Raw genomic sequence first — 9,967 nt, forward strand, 5'->3', positions numbered from 1 at the left:
CCAGAGAGGTGGAATCTCTCAGAAGTAAAGATGGGGAGGGGTTCACCACTCTGTGAAAGACTGCATAGGCAAACAATGCAACAATTTAAGAATAATGTCCCTCAAGGTAAAATTGCAAAGAATTTGGGGATGCCATCATCTATGGTACATAATATCATTAAAAGATTCAGAGAATCTGGAGAAACCTCTGTATGCAAGAAACAAGGCTGAAAACTGACACTGGATACCTGTGATCTTCAGGCCCTCAGGCGACACTGCGTTAAAAGCAGATAAGTATCTGTAGTGGAAATCACTGTATGGACTCAGGAACACTTCAAAAAACCATCATCTGTGAATACAGTTCATTACTGCATCCACAAATGCAAGTTAAAACCAGATATAAATAATATCCATAAACACCACCACCTTCTCTGGGCCTGAGCTCTTTTACGATGGACTGAGATGAAGTGGAAAATTGTCCTGAGGTCTGCCGAATCAAAATGAGAAATTCTTTTGAGAAATCATGGACACCACGTCCTCCAGGCTAAAGAGGAGAGGGACCATCTGGCTTGTTATCAGTGCACAGTTCAAAAGCCAGCATCTGTGATGGTATGAGGGTGCATTAGTGCACATGACATAGGTAACTTGTACATCTGGGAAGGCATCATTAATGCTGAATGATATATACATGTTTCAGAGCAATATGCTGCCAACCAGAAAAAAAAAATCTTTTTCAGGGAAGGCCTTCTTTCTTTCAGCAAGACAATGCCAAACTGCTTTCTGCACATATTAAAACTGCATGGCTCCGCAGTAAAAGAGTCCAGGTGCTAAACTAGCGTGCCTGCAGTCCAGACCTGTCTCTCAGTTAAAATATTTGGCGCATAATGAAGCACAAAATACGACAAAGGAGACCCCAAACTGTTGAGCAACTGAAATTGTATATCAGGCAAGAATGGGACAACATGTCTCTTTCAAAACTATAGCAACTGGTCTCCTCAGTTCCCAAACATTTACAAAGTGTTGTTAAAAGTAGAGGTGATGCAACACAGTGGTAAACATGCCCCATCCCAACTTTTCTGAAATGTGTTACTGACATCAAATTCAAAATGAGTATATATTTTTCAAAAAACAAGAACATTTCTGTTTCAACATTCAATATCTTGTCTTTGTACTATTTTCAATGAAACATAGGGTTTCATTGATTTGCAAATTATTGCATTCTGTTTTTATTTACAATTTACACAGCATCCCAACTTTTTTGGAATTAGGGTTGTAGTTCAGTACACACAACCACAATCACTGGGAAAACTGCTGACTTGGCAGTTGTCCAAAAGACAATCATCGACACCCTCCACACGGAGGGTAAGCCACAGAGGGTCATTGTTGAAAAGGCTGGCTGGAAAAGGTGCGCAAGTAACAAGGATGACCACAGCTTTGAGAAAATTGTCAGGAAAAGCTGATTCAAGAACTTGAGAGCACTTCACAAGGAGTGGACTGAGGCTGATGTCAGAGCATCAAGAGCCACCACGCACAGACATCTTCAGGAAAGGGGCTACAACTGTCACATTCCTAATATCAAGCCACTCCTGAACCAGAGACAACATTAGAAGCATCTTACCTGGGCTAAGGAGAGAAAGAACTGGACTGTTGCTCAGTAGTCCAAAATCCTCTTTTCAGATGAAAGTAAATTTTGCATTCCATTTTTAAATCAAAGTCCTAGACTCTGGAGGAAGAAAGAAAAAAGAAAGAAAGCACAACTTTATTCATCACACACTTGTGAAATTCATCTCTGCATTTAAGCCATCTGAAGCAGTGAACACACACATGCACACACACACACATGAGCAATGAGCACACACACATACCCAGAGCAGTGGGCAGCCATGCTAACAGCGCCCGGGGAGCAGTTGGGAGTTAGGTGCCTCGCTCAAGGGCACCTCAGCCCAAGGCCGTCCCATATTAACCTAACTGCATGTCTTTGAACTGTGGGGGAAACCGGAGCACCCGGAGGAAACCCACGCAGACACGAGGAGAACATGCAAACTCCACACAGAAAGGCCCCCGCCGGCCGCTGGGCTCAAACCCAGAACCTTCTTGCTGTGAGGTGACCGTGCTAACCACTTACACCACCGTGCCGCCCAAGAGAGCGGAGAGGCAAGGTGTTTGAAGTCCAGTGTGAAGTTTCTGCAGTCTGTGATGATTTGAGGTGCCATGTCATCTGCTGGTGTTGGTCCACTGTGTTTCATTAAGTCCAAAGTCAATGCAGCCATCTACTGTACAAGGAGATTTTAGAGCACTTCATGCTCCTATCTACTGACAAGCTTTATGGAGATGCAGATTTTCTTTTCCAGCAGGACTTAGCACCTGCCCACAGTGCCAAAACTACTACCAAATGGTTTGCTGACCAAGTGCTTGATTGGGCAGCCAACTCGCCTGACCTGAACCCCACAGAGAATCCACTGGGTATTGTCAAGAGGAAGATGAGAAACACCCAAACCAAAAATACAGATGAGCTGAAGGCTGCGATCAAAGCAACCTGGGCTTCAATAACACCTCACCAGTGCCACAGGCTGATCACCTCCATGCCACGTCACACTGATGCAGTAATTCATGGTAAAGGAGCCTCAACTCATTGAGTGTATAAATTAACATACTTTTCAGACTTTGGAGATTTCTGTCTTGTAAATCATTTTTTGTTTGGTCTTAGGAAATATGCTTATAATTATATACTGGATTTGTAATGTTCATAAGCCATAATCATCTAAATAAAAAAAAGGCTTTGAAATATTTCACTTTACATGTACTGAATATAGAATACATGAAAGTTTACCTTTTTGAAATAAATTACAAAAAAAAGAACTTTTTCATGATATTCTAATTTTGGAGATGCATTAGTATACGTACATCAGGATATATTTCTCCACAGATACAGTTTCCAGTTTATGAGCCAACTGTAAATGTGCAATTGTACATTTTAATATATAAACCAATCAGTAAACTAGTAATGCATATTCCTTAAAAATGAACCTATGATGTGGAAAAAAATGACAGTAATTATCACAAGCAATACATTCCAGAAAACCCAAACTGCTTTTAATCAGAATTGTAGGTATGCCTGTACTGTACTTTTGTCATATAATCTACACAATGTCATGAAAAAATTTCTCCATTAATAAAACAAGTTCCATCCCATAGACATTAACTGTAAATTTTGTAAATAAATATTGTAAACACACACACACACTTACATATATAAACCCATCTCAAACATCCATCCATCCATTCATTATCTGTAGCCGCTTATCCTGTGTAGGGTCGCAGGCAAACTGGAGCCTATCCCAGCTGACTATGGGAGAGAGGTGGGGTACGACCGGTGGCACTCACTTCACATCTGATGAAGACGTTGGAGCGGCTCTTCCTCAGCCTCCTCAGACCCCAGGTACAACATGCCCAGGACTGTCTGCAGTTTGCGTACCGGGCAGGTGTCGGTGTGGAAGACGCCATTCTCTACCTGCTACACCAAGCCCACTCGCATCTGGAGGACAGAGGATGGGAAGTAGCAGTAGCCTAGCCTAACAATAAGCAAAACCGGACAATGTGCAATATAAAGTGCAATATCTCTCCTACCGCCGCCCCCTTCCCCCCCCCCCCCATATCTTATTCTTTTTATATATTTGTATATGTAAATACTTTATTTTAATTTATCTAGAAGTTTTCTCTATTTCTTTTCTCTGTTTATCTGTAATGATGCTGCTGAAATCTTAATTTCCCTGAGGGAACCCTCCCAAAGGGATCAATAAAGTTTTATCTAATCTAATCTACACCCTGGACAACTCACCAGGTCATTGCAGGGCCCATCTCAAACATATTTGTTTTAAAATTTAATAGAAACGGTACATCCTACATATCCAGCTCAATCTAAAATATTATTATTTTAAAATGACTAAATCGCTCTATCCCCTACACATTCAATTAAATTAATATAGGGGACAGTAAAAAACCAGCAACTCTTGATAACTTAAGATACACTGTCCTTGATAGGGTCAGGGATGAAACTTGTGTGTGTGTGTGTGTGTGTGGGGGGGGGGGGGGGTGTTACACAACACACACATACACTATACTGTATGTACAGTATATATATATATATATATATATATATATATATATATATACAGTTAGGTCCATAAATATTTGGACAGAGACAACATTTTTCTAATTTTGGTTCTGTACATAACCACAATGAATTCTGAACAAAACAATTCAGACCCAGTTGAAGTTCAGACTTTCAGCTTTAATTCAGTGGGTTGAACAAAATGATTGCATAAAAATGTGATGAACTAAAGCATTTTTTAAACACAATCCCTTCATTTCGGGGGCTCAAAAGTAATTAGACAAATTAAATAATTGTAAATAAAATGTTCATTTCTAATACTCGGTTGAAAACCCTTTGTTGGCAATGACTGCCTGAAGTCTTGAACTCATGGACATCACCAGATGCTGTGTTTCCTCCTTTTTAATGCTGTGCCAGGCCTTTACTGCAGTGGTTTTCAGTTGCTGTTTGTTTGTGGGCCTTTCTGTCTGAAGTTTAGTCTTTAACAAGTGAAATGCATGCTCAATTGGGTTGAGATCAGGTGACTGACTTGGCCATTCAAGAATATTCCACTTCTTTGCTTTAATAAACTCCTGGGTTGCTTTGGCTTCATGTTTTGGGTCATTGTCCATTTGTATTATGAAATGCCGACCAATCAGTTTGGCTGCATTTGGCTGGATTTGAGCACACAGTATGTCTCTGAATACCTCAGAATTCATCCGGCTGCTTCTGTCCTGTGTCACATCATCAATAAACACTAGTGACCCAGTGCCACTGGCAGCCATGCATGCCCAAGCCATCACACTGCCTCCGCCGTGTTTTACAGATGACGTGGTATGCTTTGGATCATGAGCTGTACCATGACTTTGCCATACTTTTTTCTTTCCATCATTCTGGTAGAGGTTGATCTTGGTTTCATCTGTCCAAAGAATGTTGTTGCAGATCTGTGCTGGCTTTTTTAGATGTTTTTTAGCAAAGTCCAATCAAGCCTTTTTATTCCTGAGGCTTATGAGTGGCTTGCACCGTGCAGTGAACCCTCTGTATTTACTTTCATGCAGTCTTCTCTTTATGGTAGATTTGGATATTGATACGCCTACCTCCTGGAGAGTGTTGTTCACTTGGTTGGCTGTTGTGAAGGGGTTTCTCTTCGCCATGGAAATTATTCTGTGATCATCCACCACTGTTGTCTTCTGTGGGCGTCCAGGTCTTTTTGCATTGATGAGTTCACCAGTTCTTTCTTTCTTTCTTTCTTTCTTTCTTTCTTTCTTTCTTTCTTTCTTTCTTTCTTTCTTTCTCAGGATGTACCAAACTGTAGATTTTGCCACTCCTAATATTGTAGCAATTTTTCGGATGGGTTTTTTCTGTTTTCGCAGCTTAAGGATGGCTTGTTTCACCTGCATGGAGAGCTCCTTTGACTGCATGTTTTCTTCACAGCAAAATCTTACAAATGCAAGCACCACACCTCAAATAAACTCCAGGCCTTTTATCTGCTTAATTGAGAATGACATAATAAAGGAATTGCCCACACCTGCCCATGAAATAGCCTTTGAGTCAATTGTCCAATTACTTTTGGTCCCTTTAAAAACAGGGTGGCACATGTTAAGGAGCTGAAACTCCTAAACCCTTCATCCAATTTTAATGTGGATACCCTCAAATGAAAGCTGAAAGTCTGGACTTTATGTCCATGTCCATTATATAACTATAACTTGAATATGTGTCAGTAAACAGGTAAAAAAAACAAAATTTGTGTCAGTGTCCAAATATATATGGACCTAACTGTATATATATATATATGTGTGTGTGTGTGTGTGTGCGTGTGTGTGTGTGTGTGTGTGTGTGTATGTGTGAGACAGACACAAGTGTTTTACTGGGAAGTATACCACTTGTATTTTTCATATGAACTACATCCGGGACATTGAGACTGATTAACCGTGACATATTTTTCAGTCTCCTCACTGGTGAGTATATTGATGAATTGCTCTCGTTAATTTGCATAGTTTTTGTTAGTGAATTTGTCTGGATAATAAAAAGAAAATCACACGTTGGCTTGAAGATATGAAGCTTGTCTCCTCGTTCTGAAAAATATTTCACAAGATACATTCACCACTCGAAGATAAACTTCATATCTTCGTGCGACTGTGTAATATGCTCTCTCTCTCTCTAACATATGGAACATACATGGAATTATGTGGAGAACAAAAAAAGTGTTGTAAAAACAAAATATGTTTCATATTTTAGATTCTTCAAAGTAGCCACCATTTACCTTGATGATACTTTGCACACTATTGGCATTATCTTAACCAGCTTCATGAGGTCGTCACCTGGAATGCTTTTCAATTAACAGGTGTGCCTCGTCAAAAATTAATTAGTGGAATTACTTAACTCCTTAATGCATTTGAGATCAAACAGTGAATAGTAAATAATAAAAAATACAGTAAATAGCCCTATTTCACAACTGTAATAATCCATATTCTGTCAAGAACTGCTACACTAAGTCAAGAGAAATGACATCCATCATTACTTTAAGACAAGAAGTGAAATTAATTAAATCATTGAATTAGAAGCTGTGTCCAAACTTTAATATCATATGCATTTATTATTAAAAAATGATTTAAAATGTAATTACAATAATATATCATGGGAAATGAGATAACTTTCAAGAATGTAATCTTGAAGTGCCTTTGTAACACAATTTTAACTGAACTTTTAACATAAACAAAGGGTAAGGAAGAGATTTAATAATGACCTGAAATAACTGCTTAAAAATTAAAATAATAATCAGTCAATAACCATGCAAATTTGTTTCACCTTTGCTACAAGTTTAGGTTGATCAGTTAGATTAATAGTTACTGTACACTTAACAAAAACTTGTATGATCTGTTATGCTGCATGAACAACATCTCTAATTTTTGGAGATTTTAAAGCAAGTGCTTATTTCTTTCTTCAAACATTGGGTCTCAATTTCAACACAACAAAATTCTTGCATCAGTAATAATAAACTGTATGGTAAACTGGCTAACCAACTTAAACTAGAGGAAGTTAGTGCTCATTAAAGTATCTTGATTTTTATTCATGTATGCTCATGAACAGGTTACAGGAGTACAGCAATACGGGTCATGGATCAAAAATGTTATGGGAAATAATTGTTTTGCTTCTGCTTCTTCTGAACACTTCTGTCCAGCAGCAGCATTCATACAGCAGTCAATACTAATATTTCATCTGCCACATTAACAATTTCAGCCTGTCAATATAAGGTCTAGGGCCAAAATTAGTCAGTGCCAAGCCTGTGGCTGTAGTTCAAGGTCATACACAGACATACACACTACCCAGTGACAGGACTGATGCTTTTCTGTGTAATGGCATCTACATCAAGCCCAAGGTCATGCACTGCACAGCTCATTTAAACTAATATACACACTAAGCACTCAGTGTGATTGTCAGTGATTGAAGGCTAGGGGAGAATTTACTTGTAATATTTCCTGTTACCTGATCATTAGGCAATGTACACTCGCTGAGCACTTTATTAGGAACATCTGTACACCTACTCATTGATTGAATTATCTAATCAGCAAAACATGTGGCAGCTGTGCAAGGCATAAAATCACGCAGATATGGGCCAGCAGCTTTGGGTAAAGTTCACATTAACCATCAGCATGGGGAAAAATCTGATCTCAGTGATTTTGCCTGTGGCATGATTGTTGGTGCCAGATGAGCTGGTGTGAGTATTTCTATAACTGCTGATCTCCTGGGATTTTCATGCACAATAGTCTCTAGAGTTTACTCAGAATGGTGCAATAAAGAAAAAAAAAACATCCAGTGAGCAGCAGTTCTGTGAACAGAAATGCCTTGCTGATGAGAGAAGTCAATGGAAAATAGCCACACTGATTCGAGCTGACAGAAATTTAGTATCTCAGATAACACGTCATACCTTGAAGTGAATTGGGTACAACAGCAGAAGACCATGTCAGGGTCCACTTCTGTCAACCAAGAACAGAAACCTGAGGCTGCAGTGGGCACAGACTCCCCAAAACTAGATAGATGAAGACTGGAAATATGTAGCCTGGTCTGATGAATCTCGATTTCTGCTGAGGCACACAGATTGTTGGGTCAGAATTTAGCACCAATCCATGGACTCAATCTGTCTTATGTGAACAGTTCAGGCTGGTGGAGGTGGTGTAATGGTGTGGGGAATGGTTTCTTGGCACACTTTGGGCATGTTAATACCAATCAATCACTGGTTGAATGCCACAGCCTATTTGAGCATTATTGCTGATCATGTGCATCCTTTACCGTCTTCTAAAGGCTACTTCCAGTATGATAATGCACCATGTCACAAAGGTCTCAAACAAAGTGGTAAAGCAGGCAACCAAGTTGTGATTGAAATAGGTTCAACTTTGTCTCCAGTGTTAGCTCCTTTAAAAACCACTTGGCCAGGGCTTGAGTTCGATCTCAGGCTTGGGTTACTGTCTGTGTATGGTTTCTATGCATGTTCTCACCACATCCTCCAAGTTCACCAGTTTCCTTCCACCTCCCAAAAACATGGCTGCAGGCAGACTGGCTGTTGCAAAATGCCTGTAGGTGTGAATAGGTGTGTGAATGTGAGCGTGTCCATGGTGCCCTGTAATGAACTGGTGTGAGAGATCCAGGGTGTATTCCCGACTGAGATTTACTGGAGCCCTGACAAGGATAAAAGGGTTAATGACTGACTGAGTGACTGACTGAGTGACTGTCTGAGTGAATGAATGATTTTCATGACCAAACCTTTTTAGTGACTATGACCTTTTTGAATTTTGACCTGGTTATGATCAAAAATTGACAACTGTATCTTGTGAATACTGAAGTAATGACTTCAGTTTTGGCTTAACTTTTTAGGACCTTTTTTTTTGTTGTTGTTGCTTTTTTTTCCCCCTTGCATTATTATTTACACAAATAAGTCACAACCCATGGATTCCGAAGAAAAGCCCATGGTCTCGTTTTCAATTGAAGCATACTGAGGGGATAGGGGAAAGCTACTGCACTGAAGAATTACTAATCAGCAGCAAAACATTTGCTGCCCTTCTGGCAAGGTCAGGGGATCAGGGTCCCCTGCTAAATGTCCAGAGTTCCTTTTGCTCTCCTAGCATAGAAGCCCTGAGGGGGAATAACACTCTGCCTCCCCCTCATGGCCTGACAGCGGCTCAGATCTCTGAACACGCTCAGGGCTTTCCTTGTCTCTAATCAGCCTGACAGCTCTGAGTGCTAAGTCTCGAGCTCCACAGCCACACCAAACAGGTCTGAACAGTTAGACTTTTGGTATGCCCATGAACTATCTCCTTAAATTTGGCATTTGTCATGAGGGTTCTTAATTGACTGAGAACTCTCACCTGAATCCAGATTTCCCCTGTATTATCTGGTTTTTAAGGATAACGGTTGTGCTTTACCTTATTTTGAAGGTATTCTGTGCTGCTAGTGAATGCATCATATGAGCAGCAATAAAACAAATGTCTTACAATCTACATGCATTTCCTCACATTTTATCTCTCATTCATAAAAATGTATACTATATTTGGATAAAGCAGGAACATTACACAGGCCGTCTCTACTATATTACAAATACCAGATCTCTTTCTTAGCAAGCCATTCAAACTGGGCATCGCAATACTTCAGCATGTCTGTTTATGGATTATTTAATGAACTCTGCCTCTCACCCTCACTCTATGGGTCTGTGTGTGTATAAGTGACTAATTTGCAGTAGTATTGATCAGAGGTAGACAGGTGTAGTGCAGCTGGGCATATCTAAACAAGCAGAAGCAAATGGAAAGAAAATTATTCAAGAAGGTACAGTTTAAGGTCACATGAGGTGTGGTATGGAAGTGTATATTTTCACAGCTGGACTAACCACAAACAGATAAAGCAATG

The sequence above is a fragment of the Neoarius graeffei genome, chromosome 5, assembly GCF_027579695.1.
Source record: "Neoarius graeffei isolate fNeoGra1 chromosome 5, fNeoGra1.pri, whole genome shotgun sequence".
Taxonomy (NCBI): domain Eukaryota; kingdom Metazoa; phylum Chordata; class Actinopteri; order Siluriformes; family Ariidae; genus Neoarius; species Neoarius graeffei.